Source organism: Hirundo rustica, chromosome 3, assembly GCF_015227805.2.
Source record: "Hirundo rustica isolate bHirRus1 chromosome 3, bHirRus1.pri.v3, whole genome shotgun sequence".
NCBI lineage: Eukaryota > Metazoa > Chordata > Aves > Passeriformes > Hirundinidae > Hirundo > Hirundo rustica.
In genome coordinates this window covers 43203119-43215807 of record NC_053452.1, presented here as the reverse complement: position 1 = coordinate 43215807, position 12689 = coordinate 43203119, and positions in this window count along the sequence as shown.

Sequence of the window (12689 nt, the reverse complement as noted above, 5' to 3'; positions counted from 1 at the left end):
TTTGGCATAAGAAGAGATTTTTTTGACATCTCAGGTTGCTAATTTGCTTTGAGGCATCTGAGTCCCTTTGAGTATTATCTAGGAAGGGATTTCAATAGACTATTTTTCAGGGATTTAATAAATATTCTTATTTTTTTTAGACACCACACAGAATGTGGGGCCAGCTGAGCTGTCAATCAGACTTTCTCTAGCAACTGCTATCATCTTAAAAAAAACCCCAAAACCTGAATTAGAAACATTCTTAATTTAAAGAGGGGACTAGAGAAAACATTTTAGGAGATGGATGTTGCAGAATGTGAGATAGCTGGAACAGCAGAGCAGAACTGAAATTTCACCTGCCATACTTTATGAGACAATGGGAGAAAATAGCAATGAGTTTTATTTGTAGCAAGGTGACCCAAGGAGCTTTCACGGCTGAACTCACAACTTGCACAAAATAGTCATGGTTTGGGGTCTATGAGTCAGAAATAAATTTAAACCCTGTATTTTTTATACTGCCCGCAGCACTTGTTTCTTTCTTCTGTATTCTCCTGTCCTTGTTGAGTGTGACACTTAGAGCCTGTGATCTGCAGGACTTTAGAGAAGAGAGGCAGGTGTGATGATAGCTTTAGTCTATTTATATCTACTCAAAATGCACTTTAACCTTGAAAATTCTCCCAGGCTCTTTTCTCTCTTTATCAAACAATGTCATTGCTGTGGATGACAACACACCCAGCTGGGAATCACTTACCACAGCCATGTGAAATGCAGCTTATGAGACTTCAGGTGTGTACAAAACCAATTCAGCAATGGAGGGCAGATCTAGAGGTACCTCATCAAGTGGAATCAAGCTGTGAATAGCGAGGGAAATTGTCATCACAGCGCACCAGATGACTCAGCACTGCCAAGAATTTTGAAGGCAACATTTTAGACGTGAGTTTCAGCCAGGCTTAAAGTATTACAGCCTCATCGTTTTCCTCATGAGTCTCTCCCATAACTGAAGCAGGAACTATTCCTTCCCTTGAGTTCAATCCACTTTCTCTGGCATTTCCAGATGTCCTTTAACTCTTCCAGGTTAATTTCCTATGATTCCATTATCTCAAATGCTTCACACAGCACTCTTGGGCATCTTAGCAGCATCTGTATATGGGTTTATTTAGTAAGATCAGACCACTCTGCCTCCTTTGTTACTTTTCTTCCTCTGTTTTTGCTGTCTTGCTCTCCTTACCTGAGATGCAAGTATTCTAAAATGCAAAGTAGCACTCAATATGCTCTGGGGCTTTCCTCAATGCCACAATCTTTTAAAGACAGCAACCCAGAGAACACTCTCAAAAACACCTGTCAGCCTATCTCTGGGTTGCACCCTGTATCGGGGAGGTGTGAAGCTCTGATCTCAGTCTGAGAAGTTCTCCTAGTTTCTCTAACTGTCAATAAAATACATACAGCTCATCCCTTGTACATGGCCCCAAGGATTCATCCAAGTACTGAAAAACAGTTGTTGTCCTCTCTGCCATTTGGCTATGGCAAAGAGAAATGAAAGAGGAACTCAAGGAAACAAGTGCTGCATTGTGAGACTTAAAATGAAAATTACCAGCAAGCAGCAGGTGTACGAGCACCGAGAGCAGCTGACATAAATGCCTCCCTCACAGTGGCATTTCCCCCACACTGGGCTGACCCAGGGGTAGCTGGCTGTGTCAGTTTAGAGAAAGGCCACAGATAATATTGTGGGCACCCCAGAATCCTGCCCTCCATCCTGACATTTAGCATGGGTCTGGGGAGCCCCAGCAGAAAACTCCATATATCCAGTGCTCCTCGTGCAAGATTTGCAGGATTGGACCACAGATATTTTCTCAGAAAGTGAACAATGCCAGTAACCTTGATCAGTGAGGGATGAGTAGGAGCTCCTCCTAACAAAAGGTATTTAGTATTGTTTCTAGTCAATCTCCATTGCACATCTTTTCCACATCTTATGGAACTGTATACTCAAAGGCATTGGAAAAGATGAAAACATAGTTTTTGCATTTGAAGAACTGGAACAGGCCAGGCTTTGCCTTTCTGGCACAAAGATTTATGTTTTATGTAACAAATGGTGACCGCTTCATCAAGACAAGTCCTTTTAATCTGTATAGAGAAATCATATCTTGCCTTTAGTCTTTCCCATGACAAATTTCAGCTCATTGGAGCGATTTGTGTTCTTTATTGCACAGCAATTATCCTGCTGTGAAGGGATGGACTTAATGACCAATCAGGTAATTTCTATTGCTAATTTCTTATATCTCGGGAGGGTGCATGCTAAAAATGCATTTTAATAAAAAGAACTTTTTAACCTAGTGCATATAATTACACCACTGGTAAAGCACAGATACATCCTACTTTTTCAATAAATGACTCATGATTGTGCCTGCCTTGCTTTTCAGATGGTGAAATGTGGCCCATTTTGTAGGGATCTGATTCATAAGAAGTCTCAAGCATGGCTTTTAAATATGTAGTCCCTTTAAAATGTTACATTACTTAAACCAAAGCCCCATAAAACTAGCTGACTGAAAATTTCATCTGCAATTGCCATATCTTTCTGTATTGCAGCGGAAGCCAGAGGAAAACTTTTTTTATCAAAGGCATTTGGCTGCACAAGTGTCCTGACAAGAACCATTTGTTAGGAGTAGATGGCAGAGGACAAGCAGAAAATGGTGGAATCAACAGAAAATATGAGCTCATGTCCAGTCATTTATTGCCATGTGTAAATTATTTGGTAGCCCAAGGGAGAGTCTGACAAAACTAGCTTAAGGACAGAATGAGGATTGAAAATCATAGTCCTGTGGTTTGGGTTTTTTCCCCCCTTTCTATTTGCACAGCATTAGACAAAGGCAGCGAGTCACAGCCCTATGTGTAGTTCAGGATACCATCTCTCTCAGGTATGATCTCCTTCCATTCAAATTTTTTTCTTGGGCAGAATGAAGGAATCTCTCACATTTGCGTATGATTTCAGGACAGCTGGCATTATTTCTCACTAGCTCCAACCAGCCTATTTTATGTCTGGAACACAGGGATATTTCCTCAGAGCATCAGTAGATTAGATTTGTAGTGCTTGGCCTGCGGGACCCGCACACGGCCATGTGGATGGGGTAGCACGTGTGCTCATGACCTGTACCCTTCTCAGGAGCACCAGCTGATAAGCACATCTGTACATGCTCAGGAAGAGCATGTATCGTAGAAGAACTGAATATTCTATATGGCTTTTAGTATTTAGCTGAGTCTTAAAACTTAATTTACCAAATCCAATACAGAGCCAGTAAAATTTAAGCATATTAAGAAAGGTAGGTTCCCTGTGACTAATGGTGCTGACACTCACCTACCTGTGCGTTAACTGGAAACCATAGTATGACAAATACAAAAAAGGAATGACACAAACATTATTTCTGAGTTATGGAACTGTCAAGATGTGCAGGTTTTTCCACAAATATTTGAATAAGGAGCAGAGAAATCTTTGCCCGGGTAGTGAGTCAAACTTGAGTCCTTTAACTACAAGTGTACTTTTGGTGATTTGAGGGCAAATATAACATTTCCTTATATAGTCACATCAGAAAGATGTTTTAAATGACTTCTGAAGTCCTTGCATTTTTATCTTCTAAGAGTGTATATCTATGAACTGTACAGCACTTGAATTAACAGCTGCCTGAACCTGGTCGGGACACTGTGAACATTACAAACAGAGAAAGTTCATCAGACGCAGTATAACATAAGGGAAAAAAACCAGACCGTTCTCTTTCAAAATCACCTTGTCATGGTACAGGAGAGCTTTGTGTGGAGAGATGTCATGCCAAGTTAATGAGAAGCATCTGCTCCAACACCTGCTGTCCTTAACAAGTTGACATGCTGTAATCATGGAGCAGTCCTGGGGTGGAGCTGGGGAGGGGAGGGCAAAGGGCACCCACGGGGCAGGAGAGTCAGGGAACAGGTTCTGCCAGGGGAAGCCGGGCAGTGTCTCACTGGCCCTCTGCCCTGTGAGCTCTGCCAGTGGCAGACAGCTTTAAATCCACTCTCAGGTGATACACAGCCCTCCCCTGCTGATCCTATTTACTTCCTGGGCTGGCTCCCAGCACCTAGCAGTCATGAGAGATTGCCAGCATTTCATGATGCTGCTCCCACTCCCACGGGAGAAGCCAGGAGTCAGAGGAAGATGGGGTGACGAGAGGATCTTGGACCCTTTGGCCCACAGCAACAAAGCTGTGGGGTTGTTAGGGACAGGAAAGATCTTGCCAGGAGGAGAGTAAGAAAGATCTTTCATCCCCTATTTCCACTTTGTTGCTGATCACTTGCTCTGTTACAGGCTGAAGTGCCAGTGTGTACTTCAGCACAGAAAATGGGAGGCTGAGACAGAGCCTGATCTCACTCGTTGCTAAGAGAGTAACCTAATTTGCAGCAGATGGTGTTTATTGTTACTTCCCATCTGCATGAGGATTAAGAACTCTTCTCAGAAAAAAAATGATGCAGTCTGGCAGCATCCTGGTAAGAACAAGCAAACTTAATTCCAATCAAATATGACTTTTCTGAGCCTTTGGGTAAACTTCACTTAAATAAAGATTAGAATTTTTTTTTTTGTGATTTTTTTACTTAATTTCTTTTTTTTTTTTTTTTTTTTTTTTTTTATTTGAGGATATTATTTTTTTAAATAATGTCACTTAAAGTTTCTAGCTGTGCAGAGTAATTTTAAAAAAATGTACGGGAAAGTACATTAAAAAATGTACAAGTAGAGTTAGCACACCCTCTCTGAATAAAAAGTAACTTAATGTCAGAGCTGAGATTTTAAGCTTCTGATCCCCAAGGCCTTAAACCAGTATACAGTCCCACAAAGGAACTGATAGCACATCTTGTAGTATCTGTCCTTGGCCACTAGCACTGATAAAAGAGAACTATGGATATGTTGTCTGTGAATGACCAGTCCCTGAAAAACACAGATGTCTCTCTTAAGTTCAGCACCCATTGACTGATTGTGACTCATGGCACAGCATGTCCTTTTGTATACACAAAGAAACTAAACTTTTATTCAATTCATATAATCCATCTGAAGTCAAAAGAGTTCTACCAAGGTGATTAGTACATTGAGCCTCATTAAAGTCTGCCTGAGTGTTTTTTGTAACCCATTCTGTAAAATTGTCACTTTGCATATACTGCCACTATCACTTTCAGTTGTGTCTGGGCTTTAGTAAACACAAAAACATTGACATGACTACAGCTTAGAAACCAGGATGAAACTTTAAAATGGAAATTATAATGGACAAACTGAAAAATAGTAGCATTCAAAACTGAGATAGCAAAAACCCCAAAGACTGAAATGACAATTTGGTCAAATATGTGTTTATTATTAAGGGCAACTTGCCTTAACATGTGGGCCACTCCTCAGACTGAAATGGCTATCCCGTATTTATAGTACTGTTGCGTAAATCTATAGTAAAATCTCTGTGTATTCTTGCTCATTTTTTGATTGGCATGCCCTCTTTTCTTTCCTGCATTTTATGTTCTAGAAGAAAAAGCAGAGTCTCCTTATTTTTCTGCAATTTCAAGCATCCCCTGGCAGATGGCTGGTGGTGCTTGAGAGGATCGACTGGGTATGTCAGGAAATTCGTGGCATTCCAGCCAAAAGGAATGTGTCTGAGACCAGTGGACCTGACCAAACCCCAGCCTGGACTACAGCAGACAGCGTCCCTTGCACAGCGGCTGCACAGCTGATCTGTACATTCACAGCACGCCTGAAGCAGCTGGAGCACGTCTGGTATCTGGCATGCGCGCTGCAGAAATAGAAATCGCTCTCTAGGATTTCTTGAAGGGAAGCCTAGAAGTCCTACACACATCTGTAACAGGTATTGTAGGGGGCTGCTAATTTAATGCAAAAATCATGACGGCATTAACTAATTTGGTACTCTTGAGACTTGCAGCGCAGAAGGCACAGCAGTGGTGGCACTTGTATGGTGATGTTGGCCAGAAAATGCTTTGCCATCCTAAAGCACATTTATCAAAATTCTCAGATGTGTATTTTTCCTCTTAATTTCATTTTTTACTCTGCTGTGGTGTTGCTAGGTGGGCTCCACGTGTGTAAGTACACAACGACATGCAATATCTGTGATATATATGCCACAACTCATAGGTACATTTTCCCATGCAGAGTTTCTCTTCCAGCTTGGCTAGCTCACGCCTCTTAAACGAGCTGTGCAAAAAACTGCTTTGTTTCTCAGAATCTTATGGCAGAGTATCTGTTTGCCACCTTAAAAGTCATCAAGTAAAACAAAACTTGACAAGCCCAACCAGATCTCTGCTAACTGCATGCTAATAAAATTTGCGTCTGTTTCAGAGGAAAATGCTTCTCCTCCAAATCTTGTGCTCTTTAAGTAATTTTTTACCCTGTGGAAAAAGTGCACAGATTTCTATGTTTCTGTGAATCATTAGTGACATCCAGTGGCTAAAATGCTAAAAATTCATAATTCCTATTGCCAAGGGACACCTAAATTTCCATCTCTTTGTCTAAGAAACACCTATTAGAAAAAGGAGAAAGGTGAAAAATTCTGTTCCCCAGCTCTTCCACAAAACATTGTGGATTTGATTAAATCTCACTGAACTTGCAACGTTTAACTGTCATCTTTCGTTTGTGATAACTCTAAGAAACTATAGAGTTCCCCTAAAAAACCATAGAGCTCCCTGAAGAAATCAAATGGCCGAAGCCATGCCACTTTCAATCAAAGCACAGACATATCACAATACAAAACAAACAAACAAATGAAAATATAAACCAAGCGCAGATAAGGGTTTCACCAGGCAGTGTTCCAGGGAGGGGTGTGCCTGGCAGAATGAGATGCTGAAGAAAAAATGAAGAGAATGAAAGAAAAGGAACAGCAGTGATCTTTTGGACAGTCACAGCATTGCAGAACCACAAAACTAAAGAATGATTTGGCTTGGAAATGCCCTTTAAAGATCACCTAGTTCAACTTCCCCACCATAGGCCAGGACATCTTTCACTAGCCCAAAGCCCCACCTAGCCTGCTCTTGAACACTTCCAGTGTTGGGGCATCCACAACTTACCTGGACAACCTATTCCTGTACCTCACCACCCTCACTGTAATTTTTTTTTCCCTTATATCCAATCTAAATCAACCTCCTTTCAGTTTAAAATCGTTGTTCCATGTCCTGACACTACTAGCCTAGGTAAAAGTCTCTCTCCATTCTTCTTATAAGCTCTCTTTACATATGAAAAGGCTGAAATAAGGTATCGAAGACCTTTCTCTTCTTCAGGGTGAAAAGCCTCAATTCTTTCAGCCTTTCTTCATAAGAGGTGTTCAAGCCCTATAATGATTTTAATGGCCTTGCTTGTGAATAATATAACCTTGATCAAAAGTTTAACAGATATTTTTGGGCAAAGCATTGACTAGAGGAGATCTGGCTCTATAAACCAATACATTGTGCTGTTGTTTGAATGTTCTGTCTTAAAAAGGTAGCCTTTTGTAATTTCTAGTAGTAAGCACATTATCAAAGTAATAAACAAATCTACCATTTGTTTCCTCTCTTGATTATCACTGAATTTTGGGTAATCAACTGCTGAATCAGGAATCGGCAGTTATCTCTGCTCCAGTCTTCCTACCTCTGTAATGCCTGGAATATCACTGAACTCCAATTGGCCAGCTAACTCAACAACCGAGAAGGAATTTTCAGGTTAACTCAAAATAATTAATTAAGTTTCATTTTGAGAGATTTCCTAACTGTCATTGTGAGCATGTCAGAAGGAGCTGAGGGTGGAAAACCACTGCCTTTTTTTCAGCTATGTGGGGCCCTGAGGCAGGATGTTTTAAGTTAGGCAGCTCCTTTATGCTATGCCTTGAGAGTGGCAACTCAAGCATGAGGGAGCTGAGACCTCCTCCTTCACTTCTCTCCCTGCCCACCTCTCTCCTTTCTCATGTCACTGTACTCAACATATCTTTGATGTGAAGTATCAGCCTGTACTTACCCTATCAGGGCAAGTGAACAATTGTAAAACATTTCAAGATTATGTATGTTCAAAACGGGTTTTAAGCTGGTTTTAATATTTCCGTACTGCAATGCTACATTTTACATACATTCACTACAGACCTTGTATTATGTGCCACAGAACCATAGAATAGCTCAGTTTGGAAAACGGCTTCAGTGATAATCTTGTCCAGCCTTTAATTGAAAGGGGAGCCTAGGTGAAATTATTTAGCACCCTGTCCAACTGCATCTTGAAAACCCCCAGTGATGCAGTCATGGGCACCTGTCCATGTCTCTAGGAAGGTTGCTCTGGTGAATGACTACTTAAAAAAATTTCTTTTTTGTGTCAAGATGCATATTTATATCATACATATAAATTCATATTTTGACAGATCAACATATCAATGTCATTACTGCAACGTTATAGTTGCCTTCTAAGGCCCAATACCTGAGGAATTTCCAAACTTCTTCTTTAGCATGTTTATTTAGGACCAAGCCTTTTTTATTCTACTTACTGACATTAAGCATGACTAGACCCCCACCAGCTCAGTAGGCCTATTAACGCCTCTGGAGTTGAGTGACTGACAGCTAACCACAGAAATTAGCAGCATTCACTCACTGACTTCAGTGTTCAGGGCTGGAGTCAGGTATAGAAACTCCTCTACCCTTTTTCACGTATTTAAGTCAATTTCCCAAAGAAAACAAAATAAAGGCACTCAATAAGACATCAATATTAAGAAAATATCCCTTTCTGCATTCTCAACTTCTATTTATTAACTGCTGCTCTTTGTTTTTAACATCTGCGGAAAGCAGCTAACACAGAATATTTCTTACACAGTTTTTCTGAAGGGCCAGAAGATGCATTGATGGAGGTGTCATCTTAGGAAGGCAAGGTATTCAAAATAATACAATAACACTGGCACCTCAGTTTGCCTAATACTACCTAAATTTTTGAAGCTCCTCAGCATCTGGAGCGTTGTACCACACATTAGCTGTAGTATATCGGTCCCTACATGTTGTACGCAGGCACACTTTTCCCATTTATCATAAGTTATAGTTAATGTCTTCAACTTTTTTAAATAATAAAACCAGACACAACTTTCAAGAATGTGGTGAAAGGTGAAACTAACTGTTTTCCTTCCCAACTTAACTAGTATATACCGATATTTCCAAGATAGTGGATTGGTCATCGGCAGCCTTCAGTAAAATGATGACCCAATTTTCCTAAACATAATTTGTTGTATCATTATTTCTCCCCTCAAATAAACGTTCTTTATTTGAGAATAAAAAAGGGTCCTGGAATCTTTAAAATTCAGTGCCCACACAACAGCTAAAAGTAGCTCTTCTACTCTCAGGCACCTACATTATTCCAATTCAGATAATAACAGTAATACTGAGACAGAATTTCATGTGCTCTCTCTTCATTCATCTAATGGGTCCATTAATGATATGCTACTAAAAAACTGCCGATTTAATAGTGATTAAAAGTTTTCAAGAAATTCTTAGATGCCATGTCTTTGCAGTTGGGAAAAAGCATTTAAAACTGTGTTTTCTAAGCCAGGAAGTATTGGAATGACAGTAACAAGAATCAGAAAAGGAAAGGGATGAAAGGGCTTGTAGCACAAATGGACTGAGCAAACAAAAGTAATGAAAGTTTAGGGAGCTTTGTAGGACTGTTTGGAATGGCTAGTTCCTCCACTGCTTTGCCCGTGCCTTCAGTCTTGGAGAAACTTTATTTTGTGCACCACTGCCCCAGGTGAAAATGGCTGTGCAGAGACACAGGGCATGAGGAAATTACCTATGACTCCTAATTCTGGTTTTAGTGTTAACTTACTGAAAGTGCCATATTGCAGTCACACTGGTAAATTATTAAGTTCCACAAACTTCATATTTGAATTTACGAATACATCGATAAACACGAAGAATGTAAGAGCACATCAATAAACAAATTCAAGTTAGAAGCTTACTTTTTATTTCCTCAGAGCACTTCATAATTGGAGCTTTGTAACCAAAACCATAAATGGCAACAGCAATTCTTTTTAGAGCAAGGTTTGTCCTAGCTAGTACACTCAGAAGAAGTAGGTGTAACTACTTGTTAAGAAGTTAACATTAAAAGCTGGTTAGAATTTTAATTTCAAGCATCCAGCTCATTAAATTAAAATATGGCTAAGCAATAGTGTCACTTTGTTCCGGTACCAGAATGTAGACATTTAAATACCACAATGTAAGAAACCTGACACGCACAGTCATAGCTATTGCAAAAAAAGTGCCAGTGTAGATTTGTGAGGTGGGTGTACTGTTTTCTGCTCTCCAGCTGACAACACATGACAGCTATAAATCATGCCTGACAACCTCTGAGATCTCTGAGGGGGTTGGACACTCTGAAATATGTCAGTCTTGAAGAGCTTTCCAAAGGGACAGGGCGAAAGCAAGCGGGGGTGATGAGCACACAAGGAACCAGCCAGCAGGTGAGCATGTTCACCATGTTCACCACTGACCACTTGGCTCTTCATATTCCTAGTAACTCAGGGAAGACCTGAGAAACTCAGTGCCAGCCATGAGTCACTGGCACAAATTTCTGCTGGTTACAGACCAGCCGTGCTCTGTGGAGGTGCTGAAGGACTTAGGAGGCGAGGTGTGTGTTGGTGCTGCCAAAATGTTGGCTGCCCAAGAGGTCTGGGAGTTTCCAGCCCAGGGTACCACTGAGCCCACATTTGTCAGGCCTGGGGAGTCTTCTCTGTCATTATCCACAGAGCAGCTGGCAGAGAAACTGTTGTACAGGATGCACCTTTACAACTCTTTGGTAAGGCACTGGGATTGCTCCTCATTTGAGCTCACTGAGACAAAATTAAATCCATAAAACGCTTATGGCGAGGAACGAGATCGTTTGCTGTCTTCCATCTTGAGGCACAAATAGAAATGCATGTAACAGCAGGGAGGCTTTCTAGAGCTAAATTCGTCTTCACTAAGGCATCGATGCGACCTTGAACAAAAGATTTTGAAGGAAACAAGAGCCTAAGAGGAGACACTGCTGAAAAGGAGAATGGGGGAAGTAAATTATGCTCTGACTCAGTTCCTGTTACTCAGGATCACATGGGCATAAATTACAAAAAATTTGAACATGAGGAAAATCTTATTTTGCTTTAAAGGATTGTCAGACCCTGGCATTTCTTGCTTACAGAGGCTGGGTATCCTCCACTCCTGGTAACACATAAAACCTGAGGACGTGTGGCTGTGGGCTACCAGATCTGGGTGACCTTGCTCAGCTTCCATCCCCTGGAGTTCCCTTCCTCCTCTGCAGCCCTGCGAGTCCATGGCTTGTGCTGTGGGCCCTGATGGCTGGGCCCTGCAGCTTTACATGGCCGGGTCAGTTTGGTGCACTCGGTGCCCGCTGGGGCACACACCAGGCACCCACACCAGCAGCACAGCTCAGTTACCCTGACATCTCAGGGTGGCAAGAAACATAGGTTTAGATTACATGTCAGGAAGAAAGTATTTACTGTCAGGGTGGTGAAGCACTGGAACAGACTCCCCAGACAAGCTGTGGATGTCCCAACCCTGGAAGTGTTCAAAGCCGTCTTGGATGGGGCTCTGAGCAACCTGGTCTCGTGAAAGGTGTCTCTGCCCACAGCATGAGTGTTAAAGCTAGATGATCTTTAAGGTCCATTCCAACCTAACCCATTCAAGGACATTATCCTTTCCAACCCAAATCATTCAAGGACATTGAGGTGCTGGAGCATGTCAAGGGCAGCAAGGCTTGTGAAGGGTCTAGAAACACATCTTATGAGGAATGGCTGAAGGAGCTGGGTTTGTTTAGTCTAGAGAAGAGGTGACCCAGGGGATACCTCATTGCTTTCTGCCTGAAAGGAGGTTGTAGTGAGGTAGGGACAGGTCTCTTCTCCTATGCCTGCACTGAGAGGACTTGGGGAAATGGCTTTCACCTGAGACAGGAGAGATTCAGGTTAGATATTAGAAAAAAAACCTACTGGCAGGGTGGTCAGGCATTGGAATGGGTTGCCCGGGGAAATGGTGGAATCAAGAGGCACCTGGATCTGGCTCTGGGTAACATGGTTTGGTGGTTAGGAGATTACAGCGGTAGCGCTGCTGGATGATCTGGGTGAGATGTTTGAGTTTACCCTTTGTAAATCCACAGGACACGAAGCTGGGTGCGAATGTTGAGTGCTGGGTCCTACCCTTCGGCCACAACAACCCCACGCAGGCCAGGGGAAAGTGGATGGAGGGGGACCTGGTGGCGCTGGACAGCAGCAGAACATGAGCCAGCGTGTGCCCAGGTGGCCAAGAAGGCAAATGGCATCCTGGCCTCTGTCACTATTCGTGTGTTGAGCAGGACCGGGACAGTGAGTGCCCTCCTGCACTCGGCACTGGTGAGGCTGCGTCTTGAGTTCAGTGACCAGTTCTGGGCTTCTCAGTTCAGGAAGGACATTGAGGTGCTGGGGTGTGTCCAGGGAAGGGTGATGGAGGTGGTGAAGGGTCTGTCCCCTGCCTAAGTCCTTTGTGAGAAGCAGCTGAGGGCGCTGGGAGTGGTTAGCCTGGAGAAAAGGAGGCTCGGGGGATCTCACTGCTCGCTACTACTGCCTCAAAGGAGGCCGTAGCCAGGTGGGGCTCAGCCTACTCTTCCAGGCAGCCAGCGACAGGACGAGAGGAAATGGCCTCAGTCTTCTCCAGAGAAAGTTTAGATTGGACATCAGAAGGATTCTCTT